This window comes from Suricata suricatta, chromosome 7 (assembly GCF_006229205.1).
Source record: "Suricata suricatta isolate VVHF042 chromosome 7, meerkat_22Aug2017_6uvM2_HiC, whole genome shotgun sequence".
Lineage (NCBI taxonomy): Eukaryota > Metazoa > Chordata > Mammalia > Carnivora > Herpestidae > Suricata > Suricata suricatta.
In genome coordinates, this window is record NC_043706.1 from 2,708,801 (window position 1) to 2,723,573 (window position 14,773).

Consider the following 14,773-nt stretch of genomic DNA (forward strand, 5'->3'; position numbering starts at 1 on the left):
GGAAGTAGAGAGGAGTCACATGGGTCAGGAGCAGCAGGTGCATGGGCGCGAAGGTACATTTCAGGAAAGTGTGTCTCTGGGTCCCGCCGTCCCCACCCTCGGGCCTCTGCACGCAGCTCAGCACAGGAGCTTCTCCCATCTTCACTGACGCGGGAGGGAGCTGCTTTCTTCGGGCCACATCCGGCTTCTCGCCCCGCTTTCCTCTTCCATCAGAGCCTCCTTCCAAACCGAAAGGGCCCTGCAACTCCCAAGCAGCTGCTCTTTTCCAATCTGCAAAACGATCTGTCCACTGGCGGGAAAAGGCCAACTTCAAAGTAGGTTAGTCAATGTTCTGTTCTTGTCTTCCCGAGGACCACAGCCAGGGTCTCTATAGTTCAGATTGCTCTGAGGAGCTGCTCGAAGCACGACAGCTCACATGGGTCCTAGGCAGGGAGCGAGGGGAACTTTGCTTGATCCCCGAGCGCCAAACCCTTGCACTCACAAGAGATAGTCTGTTTGGTTGTAAAAATTGAGATGCACGGATTTCCACATCAATGCTTACAAAGCCCATAGATCAACTTAATACATATGCATCTATCGTATCTGAATGTTCAAAAAAATATTGCTTGCGTGCCTCCACTTGACTGGTTTTCTCTTTTTCCTGCTCTGGAGATCTCCTTGCGGTCACGGGGGACGGTCACAGAAGACTGACATCGGTCACCTACTGCCCTCCCGGCTCTCAGGGCCAGACCAGCAACTGCAGAGAGGGCCAAGGAGCTGCTGGAGGCAAAGTCCGCAGGGAACCGCATCTGGAAGGGCTGAGGCCCGCGGAGTAAACAGGCTGTCCTGGGGAAGAAGTCTCTGAAGCAGCACATTCTCCCCTTTCCCCAAACGTGGAAAGCTTACTCGTGCAAACTCCGAGCATCACATCTGCTGAGTACTGACTCTCATGGACTGGGTCCTGTCTACCGACCCAGACTCTGAACTAGAGCTGCAGTTCTCATGGCCTTGTCTGAGGACAGTTCGCTCCCCACCTACCTCGACTACTGGGACCTGTATCTTAGGGGTAATTCCTTTAGTCAAGTTCCATCCTGACTTTCCGAGGTCCACGACTATCACCAGATTTTCTCTTGCTCCTCTCACAGGCCATCTTTCCTCTTGTCTCAGTTTGCAGATCTTCTCTAGAAACTTCCAGTTCCAGCGAGGGTTGGGAGATTTCCTTGTGCATTTCCTGCAGAGGTATCTGCACCCCCCTTCCCCCAAGCCAACTGTGCACCTCAGGCATAAAGCTAGCCTTTGGCTAGTGTAGAGGCCAAGGGCAGGCCACTCCAAAATGTGTCACTTTGGCTTGCAGATTATTTGAACTGAAAACAATCAAGGCCAAGAAAACTCAGGAAGTAACTTTGACACCCCCCTCCCCCAACTGCCGAAAGCTCCTGTAGCTGGAAGAAAGCTATCAGCATGGAACTAAGTCATACTTTGAACTAGGGGCGGCAGACATGGAGGATCCCACAAGGCCTGTTTGATCAAAGTTCTCTCCTTCTCCTGTGGTTTCTGAGTGGCCCTGCCAACACTTGTTTACCAAGCATTCATTCTTATTTATCGCCCGGTGAATCCCTTCCCTTTCTCCTTTCTCCTTAGTTTAGAATAACATCTACAATTCATTTCGTAGTCTTTGGAATTATATGTCTGCTTGGGTTCCCTGAAGCTTGAAATTAAATGTGATTTTTTCCTTTTAAATTGTCTCCTGTGAATTAAATCCTCAGTTCAGCTAAACAACCTTGATGGGCAGAGGACATTTTTTCGTTCCCAATCCTGGTGACTGCAGTCAAGGGCTCAGTACATGCGGCAGGATATCAGGAATACGTTTGGGCGCGTTTGGGTGCAGGGATTCTTATGAAAAGGAGCATGGGTTGCAGAAAGGTGGAGGAGCCAAAATTTGTGAGAGCCAAGGAAGGTCCCACCAAGAGTTGAACTCAGATCACTGGATTCAGAGTCCAGAAAGCTAACCATTACACCATAGAACTGCTTCCTTGAAGTGCCCCCTAAAGGCTTAGGTGACCTATTTCTCCTTCTTTAAATCTGGTTGACGGAAAGGAGGAAACACATTGCTCTTCCTCCTCCGGGATGACGTCGTGGACGGTCACCTGTGGCACACTGCCTACCCCAGAGTCTTACTGGAAAACACAGGCTTCCAAACCTCAGGAAACCCGCCCCCCGCGCCGCCCCCCCCCCCCCCGCCTTTACCTCCGGATTTCCCCCCAAGCGGTTCCGGAACCAGGTGCCCTGAGCCCCTAAACAGGAACGCGGGTGAGGTCCTGACCCGGGCCGAGCAGTCACTGGAGTTCAGGTTTTGGGACGGGTGTTTGTACTGTTACCTCACGTGAGGCTCACACGCGCCCCGGGAGATGGGGACTCTGTCGCTGCTTTACCGGGGAGATGATGCCCAGCCCTGCGGTCCTTCACTCCGCTTGGTCATCAGAGCTGATCTCCTTCCACGGGCCCTGCACCTGCGCAGGGGACCCGGGCCGGGGCGGGAGGCGGATCCCTGTGGCCCTGGGGCACCTGTGCATGTGGGCTGGGACCCGGGACTGGGTGGGGGGAGGGTCCTTGAGGCCCTGAGTCACCTGTGTGTGTGGGCGGGGAACCAGGACGGGACTTGGGGAGGGTCCCTGAGGCCCTGGGGCACCTGTGCGCGTGGGGGAGGACCGGGGACCCGGCGGGTGGGAGGAGGGGCCCATCGCCCCCCCCCCCATCCCCTGGCCTCCTGCTAGAGGCTCGGGACTAGTGAGCAGGAGGGAGCCGCAAACGGCCGGGCGGACGATCCCCGGGCCGCCCGAGCCACCACCGCGGGTCCGCAGGCGAGGTCGGCGCGTCTCTGCACCTGAGCCGTCCCCGGGGGGCCCTGACCGCCGCGAGCGCCCGGGATTCCCAGCGCCCATTTCTTGAAGGACTTTCCGGCGATGTGCGCAGCGGCGGTAGAAGTACAGACCTGCTCTCCGGGCGGCGGCCTGGGCTCCAGGCCGGTCTCCCGAGCGCCAGCCGGGCGGGTTCCAGGACGCGGCTCCCCGCGCACCCGCCGCCCCCACCCCTGGCGGGGGGCCGGGAATGCCCCAGGCCGGTGTCCCCTCCCCCTCCCCGGCCAGCGCACTGGAGTCTGGAGAGGCCGTGGGCGCAAAAGCCCGCGTGGGGTCCGCGGGGAGATGGGAGCAGCCCCCTCCGAGCCCCTGAGCGAAGGGGCACCGCCACGACCCGCGGCCGTTCTCTCTCGGGCCGAGGGAATCGCCCCCCTGCCGGGGACATGCAACTCGGTCTTTGCCAGGAGAACAGGGGCCCCTGGGTCCCAGGTCGGTCCCTCCTTGGGCGCCGCGGGCGTCGTGGGCGGTGACCAGGATTCACACATGGAAAATCACTGATCAGAGGCGTGGAAAGTTAACTCTGTAAACTTGACTTCAGACAAATTGTGAGAGGGGTCCCTTCCCTCTCTGGCCCTTTCCCCCTGAAGGGCTCCCACCCAGTCTGAAGCTGGTGCTGTCCCCGTCTCTGTCCTCTGGGTGGCTTGGTGGAGCCGGAACTCGCCTCTCACAGGCTCCTCGGGTCCACCTGCACCTCCCTGGGTCCTGCCCCCCCCAGACGGCCCCACCCACCCCCAGCCTGCCCGCTCAGCCCGGTCCTCTGAGTTCTCAGCCAGGATGTAATGGCCACGGCAGGTCAGGAAGAGGGTTCCCCGCCTTGTGTTCAAGGCTGACAGAGGACAGGCGGGAGAAACCTTCGGTTGAGCAGGTATAAGGAGAGGGAGAGGCGCCCCGGGACCCTGCATGGGGATGCCATGTCTGCAAGGGGCTTGAGTGCAGGCTTCCAACCCGCCCCGTCTGGGCTCTGGAAAATGGTGCGAGTCAGCTGCTGTCGGGGTTGTCACTGAGACTTCCTGTGCCATCAAGGTCTTTCTCGATGGACTAAGAATCAGGGTGACTGACATGTGACATCTAACAGGGAAAAATCACATTCAATAGGAGGAATCCACACAGACCTAGAAATTCCAGATACAGTCTCCGTGAGTCTATACTTGACCCTGAACTAAAAGGTGGGGGGGTAGGGGGCCGGGGCTTCAGAGGAATAAAATGCAATTCACGGGGCCATCAAGGGCAGAGCACATGTTCCCTACGTAGATGTTTGGCCTGCCGTGCAGATCGGTCACTCAGGTAAAACGCATCTCTGATAATAACCTTTCTTCTGGAAGGAACTCCTAATTTAGACTCTTTTATGTAGTTAAGGGAGGAGCAAAATTTCTCCTGAGCCCGCAGGGTCTCAGTTGCCTTCCGCTCAGGATAATTTTCACACCAAGGCTGTGCATCTTCGGGCCACCGGCCCTCCGCCCCCACTTCTAGTTTACTGAATATGATTTATTTATGCCGACTCATAGAGCATTTCTTGTAGAGATTTATTTCTAAAAAGAATCTTCATATTCCTTCTGCTGGATGTAATATAATTAGTTATTTGCAGAGAGAATAACTAAGAAAGGTAAATAAAATGGATAAAATCCTTATGTTTTTGAAAAGGAAATTGATTTACAAAATCAGACATGTGCAATGATTCTCTGTAAGAAAGAAGGTCTCATCTCTGAGCAGGTCGTAAAAATGGTACATTAGATTTTCTCTGCAGAAATTGGAAAACCAACTACTTGAAATGGTGAACATAAGGTTTCTTATCCGGATACAATTTGAGGACAGGCAAGAGCATCAACTTTTGTAATAAATACCATAAGGTCTAACTTAATAAGTGGCTAAATATTTATACCAAAGAGTCAACTAGGATGTGCCTCTGTTGACTTTCAAAACCAAATCCTGCACAAATGACTCCTTCTGATACCAGTGTCTGCAAAAGTTCCAGGTGACATCACAAGGGAGGTCATTTAAAAATCACTGGCCAACGGGGCACCTGGGTGGCTCAGTCATCTAATGGGTAAATCATCTGACTTGATTCTGTCACAGGCCATGATCTCACCATTCCTGGGATTAGGCCCCGAGTTGGGCTCTGTGCTCACAGTGTGGAGCCTGCTTGGGATTCTCTCTCTCTCTCTCTCTCTCTCTCTCTCTCTCTCTCTCTCTCTGCCCCTCCCCCTTCCATAAACAAACATTAAAAAAATAAAAATCATTGGCTAACGACTTGTTCCATTCAAGAGCCCAGTCACATCCGGGTGGTTCCCTTGGCGGCCAGGGCAGGGACAGCCTAAGCCCGGACCAGGGACCAGACCGAGCAGAGCTGGGCAGGTGCCAGCAGGTTCCATTCACCACTGGCCGCCCCTAAGGCTGCAGCCTTGGCACTCGCCACCAAGCCTCCTAGGAGGGACAGGAATTCCCACACACCCCCACCTCCGCCCAAGGAGGCACTGGGGGAGCAGGAAGGAGTCCTGATGCCCGCAGGGCTGAGTCCCCGAGGGTGAAGGGTACCCTCTGGCGGCGATGAAGACAAAGTGCCACATCCCCCCAGCTCAGACTGCCTCCCCAGGAAATTCCCCCCTTCAGTTCCCAACCCAACAGAGATCTGAAGGCCCCTTTGAGTGGCACTGGCTCTACAGCACTCCGGTCCTGGGCGGTGAGTGGCCTCCTCTCCCCTAACAGCCCTGGCGCACGGGAGACCAGAGGTGATCTGGCCATGGCCTGAATCCTGGACCCCCGCCCCCCAGGTGGTCCCTGCAGGTGGGGAAGTACCCCGACCAGGCCACGGAGGGGCTGTCCACAGGCTCAGAGAGGCACAGCGATAGGCAGTGTCCCCTGTCCTTTCAAGTCAGGACAGAGGATTCGAGGTGCACATCTGTTGAGCCCAAGAATCCAGATTCAACTCCTATTCTTGAGGAAAAGAAAGGAAAGAACAAAGAAGTCTGTGTTCTGTTTCCTGTTGGAAGTGGTGCAGACTAGGGCGGGGGAGGGGTTGTCCTGAACCAGTCACCCCCACCCGGGGCTCTGTCCCTGCCTTGCCCAGGTCAGCAAAATTGTTGTTTTGAGACATCACAATACAACCTTTTAAGAAATTCTCTTTTATGTTGTGTCTCCCAATGTTTTGAGAAAAGTTGGCTGGGAAACTCCTTGGAAAGACAAGTTAAAATTAAATATGCTTTTTAAAAAAGTTACCTGTACGCATTTCCACTATTTGTTTCTGCACTGGGCAGGGCTCTGCACCTGCGGCCTCGGCCCCTGCCCTGCCACTGTCCTCGGCTCATGGAGGAAAGAGAGAGAGCAGGGCTGGGCTTTGCTGCACCCGGAACTGAGCAGAGTTATGAGTGGGTTAGAGCAAAACGCTGGCGACGGACTGGGAACTGTGTGAAGCGCTGAGCAATAGTTATTTCTTGGTTTCTACACGTTAAGAAGTGAGGTTTTCAGAAAATATCCAGTAACCCCTGGAGGTGGAAAAACGGACATCATGGCCCGAACAGGGCTCCAACCTGAAGCCTTGGCATTATTAGCTCCCTGCTCTAAACGGCTGAGCTAAGCAGCCAGCTGCCTCCGAGGTGTTAGGTCCACATTATCAGTCATTGCCAATTGTCAGTCATTTCTGCCTTCAGTAGCTCTTTGTGAAAAGTTACATGTTTTCATAATTTTCTGTTCCACCCAATTTCTCAGGCAGAGAAAAACTCTAAGAAAAGAATCCATCTTCCACCACAAATAAACCGCCCTCACTGGAAAGTCTCCTCTTTCTCAAATCCAACCATCAGACCCCAAAAGATGCACAAAATCCTGGGGTGGGGGGTGGGTGCTGTGGATCCTTTTTCCCTCCTTTCAGGAAACATCTGAGGCAAAAGCAAACACCCCGAGTTTTGATCAGAGCACAGCAGAGTCTGCAAGGCTCTCCAGGACTTAGTCCCACACGCAGTGGGCAGATTCCTCTTCACTCCTCAAGGACTTTCTGGACAGATCTGTGCTCTTTGGGTGTCGACAATGCACCCCGCACGCACTGAGTGCTACAGAAAACTGCTGGGAGACCGCAGGGCGGATCCGCACCACTGGGGAAGCATTCTCTGTGCAGGAGGAGCATGTATGTAAACTGACCACATGCTCCGCGTCCGCCTGTAATGACACCCTGACACCCGCCTTAATCCCAGCGACATTTCTTCCCCCTCCCCCACCGAAAATGAAAACTAATCTTAACATCTTAATGTGGAAACGCAAAAGACACGATATGAAAAATCTTTTTGCAAAAAGAGAACCAAAGTTGCAAGTTTCTCTTGTTGACTAGAAGACTTTCAATCACAATGCAGCAACCAGGACTGAGGTCCTGGCAAAAAGCACGGTTGTACAAGTCAGCAGAACTAACGGAGAGTCTAGAAGGAACACCGGGCACAAATAGCCCATCGCTTTTCAAGAAATTGCCAGGCTGTTCACTGATGGAAAGCGTAGTTTTCAACAAATAGTTCAGGGACCCTGGATGTCCACATAATGTGTACTTAGAGTCATTCATTGATTCCCATGTTACTGATATTAGTAAATGGAAAGGAGCAGTGACGTTGATCTCTCTTGGAAGGAAAGATGACTTTAATGCCAACAAACGTGGGAGACCTAGAAACCGTCTATTTTCCATTAGGAAAGAGAAAACAACAGCAAGCTGTGGTTTCTGTGGTGTAGTGGTTATCACGTTCGCCTCACACGTGAAAGGTCCCCGGTTTGAAACCGGGCGGGAACACCCTTTTTCTCACTTGGCCAAGGAAACACGACTTTCCACAGACTGCCTAAGCCTGTGCTCCCTGGCCAGACGGCCACACCTGAGAACAGGGCCCGGCCGGCCTGTCCCCGCTGCACCTGCGCTGACTGCATCCTCCCCCGCCCGCGACGACTGAGCCCGGCGTCCTGACAGTGTTCGGACAATCAGGGCCGTCCTGGAAACCCGGCGCATACCAGGAGCTGCGCAGCAACGTTGGTACTACTTGGACTGAAGGGGGAATTCATCTTAAAGTGCCTGCGAGAGCCAGAAAACTGAGGCCACACGTTGAATCAAATGGCTTAGCAACACAAAGAAGACAAAGACAAAGAAGACTTCCTTTCGAGTTTCTCGGATTTAGAGTCCTCCCAGGATTCAGTAAAAGTGCGTGTTCAGTTCTTCCACAGAAATGGTGGGCGGCTCTGAAAAGAGCCTTTGGTTTAGAGAGTAATGCAGATGATTAATTCAGGCCTTACTTGCCCTTGGCCTTGTGGTGGCTCTCGGTCTTCTTGGGCAGCAGCACGGCCTGGATGTTGGGCAGCACGCCGCCCTGCGCGATGGTGACGCAGCCCAGCAGCTTGTTGAGCTCCTCGTCGTTGCGGATGGCCAGCTGCAGGTGGCGCGGGATGATGCGCGTCTTCTTGTTGTCGCCCTTGCCCGCTAGCTCCAGGATCTCGGCCTTCAGGTACTCGAGCACGGCCGCCAGGTACAGGGGCGCGCTGGCGCCCACCCGCTCGGCTTAGTTGCCTTTGCGGAGCAGGCGGTGGACGGGACCGACCGGAAACTGCCGCCCGGCCAGAGAAGACCTAGTCTTGGCCTTGGAGTGAGCCTTGCTTCCCGCGTCCGGACATCACGGTAACAAATGCACTTAATGTACATAGTGAAAGAAATATGAGACCAGCGCTTTTTATAACCCTTGTTGGGCGAAAACTCAGACTTTACATTGGTTAAGGTTGCGGCTGTGTTTTATCCAATGAGAATGCAGCTTCACATCTCTCGAACTGTGATTGGACAGAACTAACTACTGACGTCATAAGGAATAGTCACCAATCAGAACTAGGGCTATAACTTACACCTTATTTGCATAAAGGCTTCTATAGAAAGAGGACACGTTGCACTTTACTCATTCTATTTTTTTTTTTATTTTTCTGCACTACGTCTGGTGTTCTGGCAGCCATGCCTGAGCCAGCCAAGGTCACTCCAGCGCCAAAGAAGGGCTCCAAGAAGGCAGTGACCAAGGCGCAGAAGGATGGCAAGAAGCGCAAGCACAGCCGCTAGGAGAACTACTCGGTGTCCGTGAACAGGTGCTGAAGCAGGTGCACCCTGACACCGGCATCTCATCCAAGGCCATGGGCATCATGAACTCGTTTGTCAACAACATCTTGGAGCGCATCGCGGGCGAGGTGTCGCGCCTGGCACATTACAAGAAGCGCTCGACCATCACGTCACGGGAGATCCAGAGGGCAGTCCGTCTGCTGCTGCCCAGCGAGCTGGCCAAGCACGCCATGTCCTGGGGAACCGAGGCCGTCACCAAGTACACCAGCTCCAAGTGAGTGTGCTGTTGAGGCTCTATCCAACCCAAAGGCTCTTTTCAGAGCCACTTAAGTTTTTGCCCAGGAAGAGCTGGTGCACTTATCATTAGAGAAGTGGGTACTCCATGTAGGTGACGGCGTCCCGAACCATGTTCTCCTCTTACCCCTTGAGCACCCCGCAAGTCTCCTCATAGATGAGGCAGGATATGGCGCTTGGTGTCACTTCACGCTGGGCAGCCCCTGGGTGCGGGCTTGCTGACGCCCTGGATGTGGTTTGTGCAGCATGGTGGCACTCAGCATCCCCCTTCCCAGTGCCTCCTCACCTTTGGCGTGTCTAGATCTGTCTGACGTTGCCCGGATAGACGGAAACCTTAATGACCAAAGTCAAAAACCAGAGCACTGAAGGTGAGAGGTGGGGCGGCGTGGGGCGGCGCCCGCCTTTTCCTTGAACCCTTAGGACCACATTGAAATCTAGATGAACGCAGGCGGGAAAGCCTGACACCTCCCCTTCTGCCTACTTACTCGTATCAAAGGCGGAGGAAGAGGGAGGGAGGTTCCGACGCTTCCCTTGACGTCTCCAAGGCCATCTTGGGGGAAAGTGAGGCAGTCTTGGCGGTGCCCTCGGAAAGGAAGAGATGCGCAGGGGGTGTACAAAACCACCTTCTAGGCAGATGAAGTGGGAAAGTGGGTATCCCATTCAAGGAATCCGGAACGCTGGTGGGACTAAACTCTGTGAGGGGAGGCAGAAAGGAGCATCCATGGGCCTGAGCCATTAGTCTGACGAAATGTTACACCAACGGCTTCGCTCTGTACTCTGCACGGGCTTTTTAAAATGGCAGGACTTCAGGATAAAACAACTAATTTGCTGAATTGTGAAGAGAGTATCAAGTAAGATTCTGAAATACGCAACATCCTCGATGTCACTATAACAGTGGAAGGTAATTTAAGTGAAGCAGGCTCCCAAATTATTAAATTAGTCACCATTTATAGGATTTCTTTACCAATATAAAGGAAAGATTTCAAGTACAACATTGTTGCCTTTGTAGCAAAGAAGCCAGTGGAAAGGCACTGCACACCTCAGAGAGCAACGCCCGAGGGCTGTACAGCGCTGTCTAGTGTCCCGAGGTCCTAGGACACCCCCTTACAAGTCCAATGACCCTCCAGTTTGTACCAACTGTGAACTACTGGGCAGCTTTGAACACTGGCACAGAACTCCATGTGGGACGGCAACACGGTAGGCACACACGGCCTCGCGGGGCAGGCTTGACTTGATATTTGACATGAAGAAATAGGAAAGAAGCTGCAAAGGATTTTATTTCATACAAGAGAATTGGGTCTTGTCTCCCACCAGCCAGGTGGTCCTTCTTTCTAGCGTCCTCATTGGCCATTGTCCGCAAGCAGGGTACGCTTGGGTTTTTATTTTTAGGTGTTTAGTATACACACAGCTCCATCGTCCCTCAGGCACACTTTTTTGCCAAATTGCTTTCCTGGAACCTCACATTTTCCTGTAACCTATGCGTCCATCTGCCTCAGCACAAGGTAATAAGACAGGAGCTGCAACAAGGGGCCGAATAATCCGTGGAGCTTCAGACCACGTGTGTTACAGGAAAATCCTTAAGCACAGGACAATCCTTAAGCATCATGCATTAAGGGAATGAGAAAAGTGTACAGCTTGTTGCAAATCCCAGTTATAAGTCAGGCAAATCATTGGAGAGCCAGTCATTTCAGCTCCGTGTGATCCAATCAGCCAGCGTAAAGACAAGTAATTTATTTAATCATAGATTAAGACCATCTGTTGTATGGGACTCACTAGTCTAGCATTGAGGAGACACAGGCCTTAACACAGGAGGCTTTGGGATAGAAGTCCAATACTGCGGTTTAATGGCGTAACCCGAATGGGCCTGAGAAGACACTAGTGCAAGAAGAGCTACAAACAGTGTAGCTGGAGGAACTGTGGCTCCCCGAGTTTCAACAAGGGCAATAGCCTCATCTGCCGGGGATTTGAATTGTCCTCATGTAACGAGTGGAGCCCCATGTAAGATCGGACGAGTCAGCATCGGTGACGGGGACAATCTTTCTGCAAGGAGAGCTCGCTCATGGTCTGAGTGAGTGTGCTTATGATTTGCGGGTCCTTAGGAGGCAGGGGGTTGAGGATTTGATGGTTCCTCTGCATGTTTCCGGGGTCAGGGGAGTCGAGGGAGGAGTTAAAGAGCTCCACATAGTATCCCAATGAGTGATCTGGAATCCACGGGGAACAGTCTGTGTCCCGTGGAGAGACACAAGCATGCCCTCGTCCCCAGGTTCGTACAACACCGGGTCCCTTCCACTGGCCAGAAAGTATATCTTTCCACCTTACCAAGGTCTTAGGTTTCTCTCAAGCTGGATTCCAATGCTTACACATACTGGGACAGTTGGTAAGATCTATATTTACGTTATTAATGACAAAGCATGGGAGAGAATGTGATGTGGAGAGCTATCCTTAAATTTCCCTTGTAATTTTTAATATTTCAGCCTTTAGTGTCTGATGTGTACTCTCAACAATTTCTTGTCCATGGGGACTGTAAGGAATTCCTGTGGTATGAAAAGTCTTGAAAATTCGAAGAAACCTTTTAAAAGTGACAGAAGTGTAAGCTGGTGCATTGTTAGTTTCATAGATTTCAGAATGTCCGAAGAGGAAAGGCTAAAGAATAGATGTTGAACTACATCTTTGTAAGCTTCTTCTGTCCAGGAAGCAGCGACAATGACATGAGAAAATGTATCAACACATACATGAACATAACAAAGTTTTCCAACGGATGGTACGAGGGAACATCTATTTGCCATAAATCATAGGGTCTCAGACCTCTTGGGTTGACCCAGAGCGTAGGGCTGGAAAATGAGCAGGGCATTGCTTACAAGAGCGGACTCCTTCTTGAGCACCTTCCCTAGAGATATTAAATTGGAGCCTGAGTGCAGAGGCATTTTGATGGTGTAATTTATAGCATCATCAGGCTTCTTCTAGAGGTGAAGAATCAGCAGCCCTAGTAAATGAATGAGCCTGATGATTTCCTTGAGCTAAGGCGCCTGGCAAATTACGATGAGCTCTAATGTGCCCAGTGAAAAAAGACTGAGTGTGGAGGTGGATGAGTGTTTGTGAAGTTAGTGAAGCAGGAGAAAACTTGTGGATCGAAACTCGAGAAGAGAGGCTGTTTCAATGTGGGGAAACAACCTTGTTATGGAACGTGAGTCAGTATGCAAGTTAAAAGTAACCTTAGTCAAATGAGCAAAAGCATAAATGACTGCCATTAATTGAGTTCGATGAGCATAAGTTTCCTTGATGACCTGAACACAGGAATGACCACCAATAATAGGAACAGCCTTTCCATTAGAGGGACCATCTGTAAAAACCAACGTGGCTGGCTGGGGTAAGGGCTCAGACCTAGTGTTGTTTAGAAATATAAGGGGATGAATTTTGAAAAAATAAAGAATTGCATTAGTAGGGAAGTGATGACCAATTTCTCCCGTGAATCCTTCTACAGCAATTTGCAAACCCGTGATGTTTTGCAATAAGGTGTTTAATTGGTCTCTAGTGTAAGGAACAATTATAAGAGCCACATTGAGACCAAACAGCTTTTTTAGGAGTAGCTGGGAGGTGAATGCATTCTAAAGGACCATCCTGCCAAAGACATCCAGTCGGGGTGTGTTTGGTGGGCAAAGGAATTCAAGACCAAGGGTTTTGATAGTCCACCCTGGACAAAGTTTGATGATTGCTGGCCTCTTCGCCCTGACACAAGGCCTTTTCAGCTTCCTCTGTGAGACACAAGGAGATTAGGGATTGGGATCTCCTTGAAGGATGTCAAAAAGAGGCCTTAGATCTGAAGTAGGAACTTTTAGATAGGGCTGAATCTAATTCATGTCCCCTAAACGTTTTCAAAAATCATTAAGGGAGACGAAATGGTCTTTTCTTAATTGTGAAGGTTGAGGGGTCACTGCTGGAGTGTTAGGTATCCTGCCCAAGTAAGTATAGCACTGTTCCTCTTGAATCTTCTCTGAGGCTACTGTTACACCAAATTGCAGCAGGGAAGCTACAGGTCCCATTAAGATTTCTTGCAGCACTGGTCAATCGGGGTCAGCCAAAAGTATGTCATCCACAGAATGAATGAGGTAGAGGCCATTGTAAGCCTGTCTGACTGGTTCAAGGGCCAGATTTACAAAATTTGGACGAAGTGTATGTAAGATTATTTTTCATTCCCTGTCACGAGACCTTCCATCGATACCATGGATAAGGCTGCTTAAAGTTTTCAGAAGGCAGACTAAAGGCAAACCTCTGGCAATCCTCATGATAAAGGGGAATGTTGAAGAAGCAATCTTGTGAATCTATCACAATTACTGGAGAACCTTCTGGCACTGCCACAGGAGATGGGCTACCTGGTTGCAAAGAGCCCATCGTCTCCAGTGTACCATTCATTCCCCTCATCTGACAACCATCTCCATTTACCTGATTTTCTTCTACTAATAAAAATGGGAAGGTTCCATGGAGTATTGGAACACTCGATAGGTCCCTCCTAACGCTGTTCTATGTGTCTTGCTGCTGTTATTGTTTCAGAAGTGAAGGGCCATTGTTCTACCCAAAGAGGAGCATCTGACTTCCAGATTATTTGGTTAGCAGCAAAAGGAACAATGGCCCCTTCTACAAATCTGGATAGCCAATCTCTTTTCTGTCCCATTTTGAGTTTTATATTCACGGGAGTTATTAGACCCTGTTGTGTCTTGTCTAGACTTTTGTAGAGATGAAGCCCCACTTGTAACATCTGACTAGCGACCTAGTCACCTGGGGTGTAAAGTAACACTCCCATTTGGGATAAAATGTCTTGTCCCCATGAAGAAAAAGAGTTGGAAAGAGTAACATAAGGACAAAAAGTTCCTGAATTGTGTCCCTCCTCTGCCCATTTTAGAATTTGAGTGTTTTTTGCCACCTTAGAAGCCTCTCCTATACCCACAAGAGGAGCAGAAGCATTTAGAGTTGGCCATGCTGACGGCCAGTCTCTTCCTGCGATGCAGGGGACATCTGCCACGGTGTCTAGGAGTCCTTGAAAAGAGACTCCCTGAATTTGTAATACTTTAGTGGACCTGGAGGCCTTAATATCCTGTGTCCAAAAGGCCATAGCGCTAGACCCAAAGCCGCATCCTCCTCTGGGGGAATTAGTGGCATCCTTTCCTATGTGATAATGAGGCAATAATAGAAACTGGGCAATTCTCTGATCCTTAAAAAAGTGCTAAGTGAATGGAGGAGGAGACACCAAACCCATAATCTCTCCCTGATAATCAGCATCAACGACCCAAGGGATTATAGTGATGCCCTAAAGGGAGATGGAGTTCCATCCCAATATTCGTCAGACTACCCCTGATGGCCGGGCCCTTTCTACCAGTGGGAATAGATACACGAGGTGAATCAGGCATTAGGATCCTGCTGGTGGTGGAACGGAGGTCCAGTCCTGCGCTGCCTGGCATTCTCCTGTAGAGCTTGGAGACACACTGAAATTGGCAAACCGACTGTGAGGGCTGAGGGATGTTGCCCCAATGAGTGCCGT

The 14,773-nt window shown here is 51.2% G+C and overlaps 1 non-coding gene and 2 pseudogenes across 1 annotated transcript; 2 read left to right on the forward strand and 1 right to left on the reverse strand.

The window, feature by feature from the left end:
* The first annotated feature begins 7,583 nt into the window (after positions 1–7,583).
* On the forward strand, positions 7,584–7,656 carry TRNAV-CAC. Its single transcript has one exon. It is a non-coding gene; the product is annotated as a tRNA-Val (tRNA).
* Positions 7,657–8,114: 458 nt separating this feature from the next.
* Positions 8,115–8,522, reverse strand: LOC115296603 (annotated as a pseudogene).
* Positions 8,523–8,821: 299 nt separating this feature from the next.
* Positions 8,822–9,224, forward strand: LOC115296604 (annotated as a pseudogene).
* The last annotated feature ends 5,549 nt before the right edge of the window (positions 9,225–14,773 follow it).